This window comes from Moschus berezovskii, chromosome 20 (assembly GCF_049115385.1).
Source record: "Moschus berezovskii isolate FMDL1 chromosome 20, NW_MosBer_1.0, whole genome shotgun sequence".
In the NCBI taxonomy this organism is placed as follows: Eukaryota; Metazoa; Chordata; class Mammalia; order Artiodactyla; family Moschidae; genus Moschus; species Moschus berezovskii.
Genome location: NC_142479.1, coordinates 35,703,072 through 35,715,981, shown reverse-complemented (window position 1 = coordinate 35,715,981; position 12,910 = coordinate 35,703,072). Strand labels below are relative to the sequence as shown.

The 12,910-nt window shown below is 54.1% G+C and overlaps 1 protein-coding gene across 2 annotated transcripts in view; it reads right to left on the bottom strand.

Annotated features, from left to right (window-relative positions):
* The window catches only part of RAP1GAP2 (RAP1 GTPase activating protein 2), a 208,492-nt gene extending 197,338 nt beyond the window's left edge, over positions 1-11,154 (bottom strand). Inside the window, exon 1 of one of the 2 annotated variants that reach the window (XM_055403701.2) lies at positions 11,065-11,154. The gene's annotated coding sequence lies outside the window, so the exon portion shown is untranslated. The remainder of the gene's footprint in view (positions 1-11,064) is intronic. The other variant, XM_055403718.2, reaches the window with a different exon arrangement.
* Positions 11,155-12,910: the final 1,756 nt, after the last annotated feature.

Here is a 12,910-nt window from a genome sequence, read left to right as displayed (position 1 = left end):
GCTTTGTGAAGAGCGGAGGGGACAGCAGCAAGTGTCAAGAACAGACCCGGGGCTTCCTCGATGGCTCAGCGGTAAAGAATCCACCTGCCAATGCAAGAGACAAGGGTTTGAACCCTGGTCCGAGAGGATCCCACATGCCTTGGAGCAGCTAAGCCCATGTGCCACGACTATTGAGCCTGTGCTCTAGAGCCTGGGGACCACAACTACAGAAGCCCACATGCCCAAGCCTGTGCACTCTAGAGCCTGTGCTCCTCGACAAGAGAAGCCACCTCAATGAGAAGCCTACGCATCACAGCTAGAGAGTAGCCCCTGCTGGCCTCAACTAGAGAAAAGCCCACACAGCAGAGGAAGACCCAGTACAGTCAATAAATAAATAATTTTTTTAAAAAAGAACAGTCCTGGCTACACTATTTCCTAGCTGTGTGACCTTGCAGAAGTGACCCAGCCTCTCTGAGCCACCACTTCCTCATAAGATGGGGATGCTTTCAGAACCCACCTCATAGGATTGTTCTGAGGAGACAGTGAGCTAAAACACGGATCACGATGTGTGACCAGGGCCTGACACAGGAAGAGGAGCTCCATAAATTTCAATGATTATGGTAAGGCCAAGGCTGCCGGTGGGCTGCCTGGAGCCCCACAGACCATTCTGCTCCCCATCAGACACTGCCAGGCATGGCTCCAAGGGAAGACAATATGAGCAGGGAAGGTGGACGGACCCTCCCACAGCTGCACTGGTGCCCAAGCCACTGAGGATGGGTCGAGTGGACGTGGGGTGCACACCCTTGCCTGAAGATGCTGACACCCAGCCTAGCTTCCGCCCACCCGCTGCAGCCATCCTGACTCATCTCCTCCACCCAGAGCTCACCCAGCCATCATCCTCAACTCAGAGCTTGAAGGATGGGGCTGGAAATTGGACCGGCTGTCTCACGGCCAGCCCCACCTGAACAGCAGTGGGCAGCCACATGGCCAGTGGGGGAGAAGCAACCTCCTCAAGGCAGAGGAAGGGAGACCGGGACAGGAATGCTGGAGATCTGGGCAGGGCAGAAGACTCAGGGATCTCAGGCAACCAGGAAGGCCTGCTGGGTAAAACACCACCTGCCATCAGACAGGCACACCCTCAAGGACCTGGAGAGCACTGGGTTGGTGGCCAGTTCACATCCCCAGAGAAAGAACACGAATAAGTCAGACACACAGATACACAGACACAAGCTCAGAGGAGCACTGCTTGATCACACAGAGATGTGAGGACACGGCGATCCAGCAACACGCCCTCCAGGGACCCACATGCACAGACGTGCACGCACACACAGGTGGACCTCACTGTGCCTGAATGCCTGTCACTCCCCTCCAGGTCTTGCTCACCACCAGTCATCTAATTGGCAGGGTCCCCCGGGTGCTCAGACCCGATACCATCTGCTGAGCCAGGCCTGGCAGGGCCCAGCTCACAAACCCAGCATGATCTGGGAAGGAGGTTGACAGCCCTGGATCTGAATTAGGGAAAGAGATGGAACCCCAGCTGGCCCAGAGAGCAAGTTGCAAATTCAGAACCCAGGCCTGGTCTCAGACCAGGTTCCCCAGAGTTCAGTCCTTGCCTTGGGAGCCCCAACAGCTGATTTGCACTCTTGAGCAGGTGGAGTGGAATCCGCTTAAGGATGGTGGCAAACAGAGTAAAAAACAAACAAAAAAGTGTAGCGTGGCAGACTTGATGCAGAACTTCCCTCTAGAGAAGCACCAAAGCATTGAAAAAGGGGCGAACAAGAAGAGAGTGTCATCTGGCTCTTTAAAAGAGGAGGACATGGGACCTCCCTGGTGGTCCAGTGGCTAGGACTCTGCACTCCCAATACAGGGGGGCCCTGGTCCAGAACTAAAGCCGGCATGCTGCAATGTAGATCCCGCATGCCGTGCAGCCAAAAAATAAATAAACATATTTTAATGGGGGAGGGAAGAAATGGATAGGCTGGCGTTACTGACTTTGTTTTTAAACTAAACTTGTTAAAAATAAGAGGAACCCCAAAATGTAGAGGAGTCTTTAAACGATTGTAAGTGAAGACAGTGGCTGTTGCAACCGCCCAGCCTAGGCTGGGTGTGACCTTGCCTGAAGGCAGAACGATGGACACACATGACCATCGTGTGGCCAGCCTGAGCGGCCCCTGCGCAAGTCAGAGGCAGTCGGACACCTTCCCCACTACACGACCCCCCCCTGGGGAGGGCCACGTTGCTCAGAGATGGGAGAGGACCGGGAGACAAGGGTCACCATGGTACCATGGCAACAGGCCTTGGCAGAAGCACATCCTCGCCTTCTCCAATCACGGTTCACAATGGGACCCAAGTGTTTGCAGACAGCGCCTCACCTGCCAACGTGGGTGGTGGCCGAGGAAGCGGAGGCAGACGCACTGGAGCAAGAAGAAAGAGGGGGCTTATAGGTGCTGTTCCCTGAAAGACGATACCTGCCCTGGCTTATGCCAGAGGGCCCCCAACAAATCCTCAACCAGTGCCATCCCTTCCCGCACAGCACCCCGTCGCTCTCCCGCCAGCCCGGCCTGTCCCTGCCACTCCAGACACCCCCAATCCCTGGGCACCAAGGTTGCCCGACTTGCCCCACAGCCCTGGTTCCTCCATCACTCTGGGCCGCCCTCTGCCAATCCGTTCTCCCCGCCCTTCCCATTTCCATTTTCTCTCGCCCTCCCCCACCCCTGTGCCCTCTCCTCCCCACTGACTGTAGCCCAGACCAGTGCCCACGACCATCTGCCAACTCCAAACGCCAGCATCCACCCTCCTGCCACTCCGCCTTCAACCACCTGCTTCCGAGATGCTTATTCCCCTGGCCCCACTGCCCACCCTTGAGGCTACCATGTCCTCCCATGGACAGGGCCCCAGGAAAGGCACGTCTGAGCAACTCACAGAGTGAAGAGCAGAACCATGCAGGGGTCTGGGAGACTGCGCCACATTCCAGGAGGAACTGACCAGGTCAGGGGCCAGACCGCTGAGTCCCAGATTCTCTGACCAGGATGGGGGTCTTCAGAGGTCACCTAATCCAACCCGCTGGAGAAGGAAATGGCAACCCACTCCAGTATTCTTGCCTGGAGAATCCCAGCGGTGGGGGAGCCTGGTGGGCTACCGTCTGTGGGATCGCACAGAGTCGGACACGACTGAAGCGACTTAGCAGCAGCAGCAATCCAAGCCCCTTCACCACTTTAAGTGATGATCCACCTAGAACATACTGTCTTCCCAAATACACAGAAATATTCCATCATGGAGCCCTCGCTATGGATCCACTGCCATGTTCAAAAATTTAGTAAATCCCTACAACCCCAGAGAAGAAAACTGAGGCTCAGAGAAGATTGGAAATTTGCCCAGAGTCACGCAGTGTCTGACACCTCAAGGAGTACTTCAAACCATCTTGGCCCCTCGTCTTACTCCAGTCACTTCGGCAATGACCGGTTCCCTGCAGGCTTTGAGCAACAGCCTACGGTGCCACGTGGCAAGGCTTCCTCGAGGACTCAGCAGGATCTTCTCTGAAGCGACAGTGTGGGATTCCCACACAAACCTGCTGGGGCTTCACACGTGCAGCCTGGAAGCTTGCGGGACTTAACGTCCATGGACAGGACAGAGCTGATGGCTGAACACTTTCCTGTTTCTCTCCCCAACAGGGCAGTTCTGAAATGCATGCTCCTGGGGAGACCTCCCAGGAGAGAGCGGTGGGAAAATTAAAAGCACACATCCTCCAGTTCTGCTTTGGGAAAATACAGGTGGAGACACAAAGAGAGAGTTGAGAGGTAGAGCTGGGATTCAGCCCAGGTCTGGGTCACATCACAGCCTTGCTGTCTGCTGCTGCCACCGCCATGCCAACGTCCCCGTCCCTTAAGGTTTAAGTCATTCTGAACCACAGTGACTCAGCCACACTTGATCCAGACCGTGTCATGGGAAGCGGTGGGGGGTGGTAAGGGTGCCTGTGGCAGGAGGGTCATCTTCTCTGGAACTGAGGCTGTGCATGTGTGTACTAGGTCGCTTCAGTCGTGTCTGACTCTTTGGGACCCCATGGACTGTAGCCCGCCAGGCTCCTATGTCCATGGGATTCTCCAGGCAAGAATACTGGAGTGGGTTGTCATTTCCTACTCTAGGGGATCTTCCCGACCCAGGGATCGAACCCATATCTCTGCTTTGTCAGGAGGGTTCTTTACCACTAGCGCCATCTGGGAAACCTGGAACTGAGGCCACCTCCCAACAAATCACCCAACACCCTGGGCTAAGCAGGCTGAGTAGGAATCCCAGCCAGATGTGTCCACGCCTACTCAACTTTAGCATCTGCCTCTGCCCAGAAATTCGGTGACTCCAAGCCCCTATCCCATCCAATCCCTCCACAATTATCAACATCTTAGAAAGGAGGAGGAACCTGAGGTAGCTTCTGGAAGCCTGAGCAGCCGGATCTATAAGACACCCACCCTACCCCACTCCTAGACTCAGAATATCAAACACACTTGCTCGGAGATGAAGGCAAAACACACCCCAACTGCTGCCCACCTCTCAAAGATGTGCGGGGACTTTCCTGGGGGAAATCACTGATGGAGACCTCACATGCCCTGAGTCACTCTCTGCCTCCCGACTCCCCCGCAGCTAGGCGAGCTCTCTGTTTACTCCTTACTCTGCAGCAGGAAGAACAGGGGAGGGGGGAACGGGTGCCTTCTCCCCTCTCCATGGGAAACTGAGGACCGTGGGGCTTAAGGGACCGCCCCAGGGTCACCAAGCATGAAAAGAATCAGAGAGCCCTGGCGCCCGGCCCAGGACAACCTTATTATTCTCTACGGAGGCTGCTCCAATGGGGGCCACTCAACAGAGGCAGATCCCAGCATTCAGACCCCAAACCCCACTTGCATATAAATGCCCTCTGGTCTGTTAAGCAGGGTGTAGAGGAGCCACACAAACGGAGAGAAAGAAGGGTGTCCTCCTCGAACAGCTCCCAGGTCAGGACTCATACTGTGCCCCGGACCCCCACCCAGGGCAGGCACCCCCACACTTATCACTCAGGGCCTTCAAAGGTGAGCATCATGCTGGAGCCCAGCCCTGCTCCAAAGGTCCACAGAGGCCTCTCAGACAGCGCCCCCACCGTCCTGGCTCCCCTCCCTGCAACAGGCACAGGTTGGAGTGAGGCCGGGGTGGGGTTTATGTCCCTTAGGAGGAAAAAAAAAACAACCAACCAACACAGCCTAGCTCCAGGGTCCTCCCTGGGGGTCCTGGCTTTTTCCTTTCACCACCACCACCTGTAAACACCCCAGCTCTGACCTCCACCTCGGTCAGTTTCTCCAGCCAGAGACTTTGACAGAGGCTGGGCTGACGTCTCCCTCACCGCATAGACACCCCAGACATGTGTGTGCGCCATGCCCCCCCCCGTAGGGTGTCTGAGGACTGTCACCCCACTTCCCAAACAACCCATTACGCTGAACTGCTCCGTGGAATCGCAGCACAGAGCTCACTCACGTCCACACGAGCTGAGCTCTCTTTGCAGACACACGCATTTGCCCTCACCGCATACACCCCAATTCCACCCTGGGTCCAGTCCCACCCAAGACCCGCGTTCCGATCCCCGCTAACTACGGGGTCGCCACCCAGCCCCAGCCCCTCTGACCTTCTGTGACGCCGGCGCCCGCGGGCTCACTGCTCGACGTGGACGGAACGGCAGTAGGCTGTCGCGGCGGCGTCCCCCGTCTCCATCCGGCCGCCAGCCCCCTCCTCCTCGGCGGCGGGCTCCCCCGGCCGCCCGCCCCGCCGCGCGCACCGTCACCGCGCCGCGCGCGCGCACCCCGGCCGCGGCACAAAGCGGCTCCCGCGACCCGCCGCCGCCGCCGCCGCGGCCGCCAGCACACCTGGCGGCCCCACGCCGGAGCCGCGCGCTCGCCGCCCGCAAGCCCGCGCCCGGCCCAGGCGGGGCCCTCCTGCTGCCCGCCGCGACGCCGCCGCCTGGGTCCGCGCCCAGGTCCCGCGATGCCCACTCGGTTCGCCTGGCGCCGCCGCCGCGTAGCTGCCGGAGAATGGGAGGGAGATGGAGGGCGGGCGCGCGGGGGCGGAGAGGGCACGGGGGCGGAGAGGGTGGGTACGGCGAGTCCCGGGCGCGGCGCCGGGGCTGCTCGCGTCGCGGCCGCCAGGGGACTGCCCGAGGCGGCTCCTCGGAACAAAGGCGCCGGGCGGGGCAGGCGCGCCCAAGGGACCCAGGGGAGCGGAGTGGGGGCAGCCCACCTGCCTGCAGAAGTTCCTGGTGGATGGAGCCCCGGGTCGATGGGGAATGGAAATGCGGAAAGATCTGCGGAAAGACACTGGGGTTCTCCCCAGCTCTGCGTGCGGCGGGACTGGGGAGGGGGTTCGATAGTACCGGGGAGCGGGTGCAGTGCTCTCTGGATTTGGAAGTGGGAGGTTTCAAGGACTGCCGGAGTCCTTAAAACTGCGTCTGCCTTGCACCTAGCAGCCTGGAGCTTTCATTCATTCTCTGCACAGACATCCTCCCAGCTTCGGTCAAACCAAGGATGCTCCTGAACTTGAAGGGGCTGAAGGCAGGAAGGGTGGCCTGTGAAGCCCCTGAAATGCTTGAGTCTTGCTCCCTAACCTCCACGAAGGGTGGCCTCTGAATATGGCTTGCACATTTCAGTGATGGGAAGCTCACCCTCTCGGACGCAGCCCACGCTGTACTCAGGCAGCTCTGAACGTTAGAAAGCCCTTCCTTTAATTGCATGGACATCTGCATCGCGTCCATTTGTTGGCCAAGGCCTCACTCTGCTCTGGCCACAAGATCTAGAACGTAGTTAGGGCCTTGTAACTGAGATTCTCCTTCCCATCTTCTTTCCCCTCTCCAGCATTTATTCAACACCCTTTGCCAGCAGCTTCTCCCTATGGCTGCCCTCTTGTGTCCTTCAGGCAGGACTCTCAGCTCAAATGTTTCCTTCCCAGTGAGCCCTTCCCTCTTGTCCAGAGTTCCCACCACCCGCTGGTCAATCTTTATCTGATGCCCTGTTTGAGCCTGTTCAGCACTCTGATCATCTCAGGAAATTCTCTTATCTATGTGTCTACAGACTGTCTCTCCCACTAAAATGTGTGTCTCTTAGAGGCAGGACTCTTGTCTTCCTTAAGACAAGGCATCAAAACCCCAGGGCCTGACCTGGAGCAGGGTGGAAAGACAAAAGGAAAGCGAGTTGCCAACTCACCCTCTGAGTCCTTTCAGCAGCCTGACCCATCACCCCAAAATACAACTTCCTCAGCTATTCGAGGGTAATATGGTATTAGCAGAGAAATGTGCTCAATCTCTGTCCACAAAATAAATGAGGAAATGATAGAGCATTCCTGTGTACATTAGTGTTAGTCGCTCAGTTATGTCTGGCTCTTTGCAACCCCATGGACTGTAGCTCTCCAGGCTCTCTCTCCATGGAATTCTCCAGGCAAGAATACTGGAGTGGGTAGCCATGGCCTCCTCCAGGGGATCTTCCCAACCCAGGGATCAACCATTTGAGACAAAAGAGCAGGACCTTCCCTCTGCAACTCTGGACTCTGTCCTGAGCTCTTGAAGCCCCAAGGTGCGAGCATTTTCTTAAATCATACCCAAGCTTCTCGTCAACTGGAAGCCCTCAGAGAGCTGATCCGCTCAGCCTGCTATCCAGCTGCAGACAAAATTGGAGGCTTAAAATAGACTTCTCCTTTAATTTCTGTTAAACTGTACCTTCTAGACTTGGACTCCAGCCTCCAGGACACTTCGAGTCCGGTTCTGCCATCTTGCCCACTGGGATGGTGCCCAGGCTCCTGCATCAGCAACATCATCAGCATGCTGTCTACAACCTTCCTCACCAAGTCCCTCCTGAACGCACTGAACAGTCTCGGCAGGCACAGCCCACTCATCAACCTCCCCAGCGGTGCCCGCCCCCAGCCCACATTCCTCTGTGTCACCTGTAAGGCTTTGATGGGAAGACAAGAACAATTTCTTGCTGAAACACAGAACCACTGTCTCCTGCTTTACCACCCCCAACCTAACTTCTAGTCTGGAAAACTAATTGGAAAAGCAAATAAAGCTTTCCCCAGCAGGATGGGTTCCCAGGGAATTCACTCACTGCCGGTGGTCCTCTATCTCTTTCCTTGCTAAGTGCCCCCAAACCATCTCTTTAATAACAGACTCTGAAACCCGATTAGGACTGATGCTAAGCTCATTTATTTATGGTTTGTGGACTTATTTCCTCTTTATAAAGATACAAATTACTTTCACCATCTCCAACTTTGGGGCACATGTCCTATTCTCTGAGAGGGAGTGTGCATAGTGATTGTGAGCACTGCCACTGAGTCTGTGCCTCAGTTTTGTCATCTGGAAAATGGGGAGAACAACAGTACCTAGATCATAGCATCATTATGAAGGGCAGATCAATGTATGCCTGCAAAGCATTTATAACACGACACATAATAAGTACACATAATAAGTTAGTACAACTTTCATGATATAAGAATAATAGCTTTTTGAGTGCTTAGTCTCAGAGCTATGGCAGCCTCCTCTTCAAGTCCCTTGGGAGGTAGCCGTCTCAGGTATGAAAGCTGAAGTTATTTCAAATGGCTCCAGCCTATCTTATGATTGCTTCCCTCCTTCATGGACTCAGCAAGGCTCCTGTGACTCTGAAAAGCATTCTTCTTTGGCTCAAAAAAGCGTTTGCCTAAAGCCACCCACATGGGCAGGCGGCCTCAGCCTCCTCTTCTTCGCTTGTGTCTTGGGCAGGTGTAGCTGACCCATCCTGGTCTTGGAACTCGCCCCCCTTCCAGCCTTCCTACCTGTGAGCCTGCCTTATGTTCATTTGCCCCTCACCTGGCACCTGTTTAATGAGCTCCTTCTCTGGGCCAGGACCTCAGAATACAGACGAGGACAAGAGGGAAAAGGGCCTGCCCTCGTGGAGCTCACATTCCAGGGGAGCCCCGGGCAATGAACAGATAGGCGAATAAAATAATGTCAGGTAGCATGAGAGTTTTGATGAAAGGAAAGGAGGTGAGGGAGAAGCTGCTTTCCATCAGTCAGATGGTGCTCGGCCTGCAACAGGGCTTTGCAGGTTGCCTGAAGCTGCAGTCTGCCCTTCATGTCTGTGTCCCACCAGCATGCTTGCAAGGCAGCCTTCTTCTCTGCCTCTGAACGCATTCACAGCCTACACTCAGGATCACATTGCCCTCCTCATACTCTTGCCTCAGGCTCGAGGGGCTTTTCAGTCTCTTCTCTGTATTATTTGCAATCTGCCCTTTGGAGTTTAGAGCATTTGTCTAACCTCCCATTTCCTGAATACCAAGAGTTCCCAGGTGGCCTGAGTCACCTTTCCCAGGGTTCCTATCACTTCTATTTGCATGCCTGCTAAGTCACTTCAGTCGTGTCCAACTCTGTGCAACTCTTTGGACTGTAGCCCACCAGGCTCCTCTGTCCATGAGATTCTCCAGGAAAGATTACTGGAGTGGATTCCCATGCCCTCCTTCAGGAGATCTTCCCAACCCGGGGATCAAACCCACATCTCTTATGTCTCTGCATTGGCAGTCAGGTTCTTTACCACTAGCGCCACCTGGAAAGCCCTATCATTTCTATGTCATCATTCAGTTAATTCTTCCTCCTTGAGCAGAACTGGATCCAGAGTTCCTGTTCCCTTCACTGCTTCCAGTACCTTCTGAAATCGTCATTGAGACAAGAGAGAGCAGACGCGCTGCTCTTAGCTAAGTAGGACTCCCAGCAGATGTCTGGAGAGGTGAAGTCTGCTAGCATCGCTGAACCTTATTCCTGGGGCCAGTTTGGGGAGATGCAGTTAACAGCATGGTCTCTGTTTACTTACTGGCCAGACCAGGGTGTTCCCCCAAATGACATTACTTCCTTTCTCCTTTTATTCAGCCACCCCTGGGAGGAAAGACCTGTTCATTCTTTGTGACCCCATGGACTATAGCCCGCCAGGCACCTCTGTTCGTGGGATTTTTCCAAGCAAGAATATGGAGTGGGTTGCCATTCCCTTCTCGAGGGGATCTTCCCAACCCAGGGATCGAACCCAGGTCTTCTGCATTGCAGGCAGATTCTTTACCATCTGAGCCACCACAGAAGCCCCTTGGCTTCAAGGGTCCTGCTACTTTAGAAGCTGGTGCAAAGAGGTTTTGATGGGGCAAGTGGGAAGAAAGCTCCAGAGTCAGGTCTGGCAGAAGCCTTAAGAAGGGGTGTGGCAGCAGCAGGGCTTCCCAGCGTGTCTCCATCAAGACCACTAACAGTTGTCATGCCTGTCCACAGTGTGGAGGAAGGAGCTGGGGGGCCGGGGAGCAGGGATCTGGGTGTCCCTCCCCCAGACTCAGGATCCCAGCTGACTTGAACGAGGAGGGAGACAAGGAAGGGCTGGCTCTACCCAGGTCAAAGCAGGGACTGCCCAGCAAACTTGCCAGATGCTCTTCCTCTTAAAAAGGCACCAGCCAGGCTTCCCTGGTGGTCCAGTGGTTAAGAATCTGCCTTGCCAATGCAGGGGGCACAGGTTCGATCCCTGGCCCAGGAAGATTCCACATGCTGCAGAGCAACTAAGCCTGTGTGCGGCAACTACTGAGCCCACGTGGTGGAACTACTGAAGCCTGTGTGTCTACAGCCTGTGCCCTGCAACAAGAGGAGCCGCTGCAAAGAAAAGCCCGCACTACTTGGAAGTAGCCCCCACTCGACACAACTAGAGAAAGCAGCAGGGAAGACCCAGCACAGTCATAAATAAAGAAATAATTTTAAAAACAAAAAAAGGAACCAGCTCATCTCTAGGTGTCATTTCACTTGAGATTCACGATCTTCCCAACAGAAGGCAAGGAAATATGATCATACCCATTTTACAGAGGAGAAAGCAGAGGCAGTGGCCTGCCTCAAATCACTCAGAATATTCTAGGCTGGATCAGCACCACAGCTGATAACCTTTCAAGGACCCTAGAAGGCCTCTCCACCACAGAAGGCAGTGGTTCCCACTGGGAGTTTATGGACCAGTGTAGGCCTGGCTGCCTAACAAGGACCACCCAGAGGGGCCTGGACCCTGGCCGAAGAATGAGAGGAAGGGCAGTGGGTGCTCTTACCTGGAGGGAGACTCCAGGTCAGCACGACTGAGGATGCGATGCTGCTGGGGGCTGTAGAGCCACTGGAAGGCTGTAAGCGTCCGCTCCTCAATCCGGAACCGTCCCTCCTGCACGTACCTGCGGGAGAGACGGGAGAGGGTGAGGCGGTGGGCAGGCAGGGCCCTGCAGAGGTCCCCTGGAGTTGGCCCTGCGTGCCACAAAATGATAGATGAGAGGTATCTGTCCCCAAATACCCCTGCTCGTCAGCCAGAAAGTCTTATCTCCAAAAAGCCACGATTTAAATTCCCTGAAGAAGAGGCAGCTATACGGAGCAGCTCAATAGATGGAAAAACTTTCTAAGTGTTAGTTGTCTGAAGTTGAAAGGAGTCAGTCGGAAAGGGTGAGTTTCCTGTCACCAGAGGCTGGGCAGAGAACACAAGCATCAAACAAGGGTCCATTCTCCAAACCCTTTATAAGACTGACACATGGGACTTCTTGAGCTCATAGCAGGAGAAAGCATGCTCTGGAGTGGGGGTCATGAGTCAGATGTCAGGATTAGATCTTCCAGAACCTCAAGGGTCTCTCCCAGGGTTCCAGTCACCCTGGGGATCGACACTCAGCCCAGAGTAAGGATCAGGGAAGCTGGACCAGGCAAGGTGAACACAAAAGGATCTCATTCACTTCAGCCACCAACTCCTGGTAGACTCATAAATCCGTCCATTAATCCAGTATTTACTGAGCTCCTATGTCAATGAGCAAAAGAGTCATAATCCCTGACATCCTGGAGCCTACAGTTTTGTGGGAAGAGAAGCCATCAATAATCACATGAACTAATATATCATTATAAACCAGCCCCCTCACACATAGTGGGATTGTCAATTGGTACAAGCCCTCTGCTGGATAGCCTGACAACGTCTGTCTGAATTACAGATGCAGTTCCTCTGTAATCCAGCGATCCCCCTTCAGAGAATTTATCTACAGATTCTAGCACAGATACAAGGTTATCCATGGTACTGTTTCTAATAACAAAAGACAAGGAATGGACCAAGCACCCATCAGTAGAGGGCTGGTTAGATAAATAATAGTGGATCCATATAGTAAAGCAGTGTGCAGCCATACAAAATGTTTTTATTGAGGGCATTCTCCATGTGCTATCATGCAGAGATCTCCAGGATACATTGTTTTATCTCTTTTTTGTGTGTGAGTTTTTGTTTTTCTTTTTGATACGTTGTTTTAAAAGGGGGGAAAGAATAAAGTAAGAACTTTTATTTGCTTATCTTTACATGAAGAAATTCTGGAGACACAAAGCTAATAAAAAGTAGTTACCTAGGTGGGGGTAAGGACAAGCTGGGGGAATGCTGGGAGGGAGTAACTTTAACAATGTGTCTTTTTACACAGGAGAGGTATTACCTATTATTACAAATCTTTAATTATGCGGTGTGTATATGAAATTACAAGCTGCATAAAGTGCTATGGAAAAATAAAACAAATTGTGCAGCTACTCTGATACTGCCCGATCAGGCACTGGCTTTGTTGAGGGAGGAGATTTCCCAGAACGCAGGTTGCTGGAGGGCAGAGGGCTTCCGTTGCTCCTATGGTCTCCCAAACCAGGGCATCTGGTCCCCACCTATCTCTCTTCACTCTCTTCAATATGATCTGATGGGCATTTCAGGAAGATCATCCTGGAGGAAAAGGGCAAGGCAGCCAGGTTATATGTTCTCGCAGTGGGTTCAGATGGGACAAAGTTAGTTTGCACAGGGGACAGTGCTGGAACAGAGAGACATGGCAGGACTCAAGTGAGAGAAGGAAGAAGTGTCATCTGGACCTGGGGATGGGTCGGACACAGTGAAGGGGAGACAGGCAACAA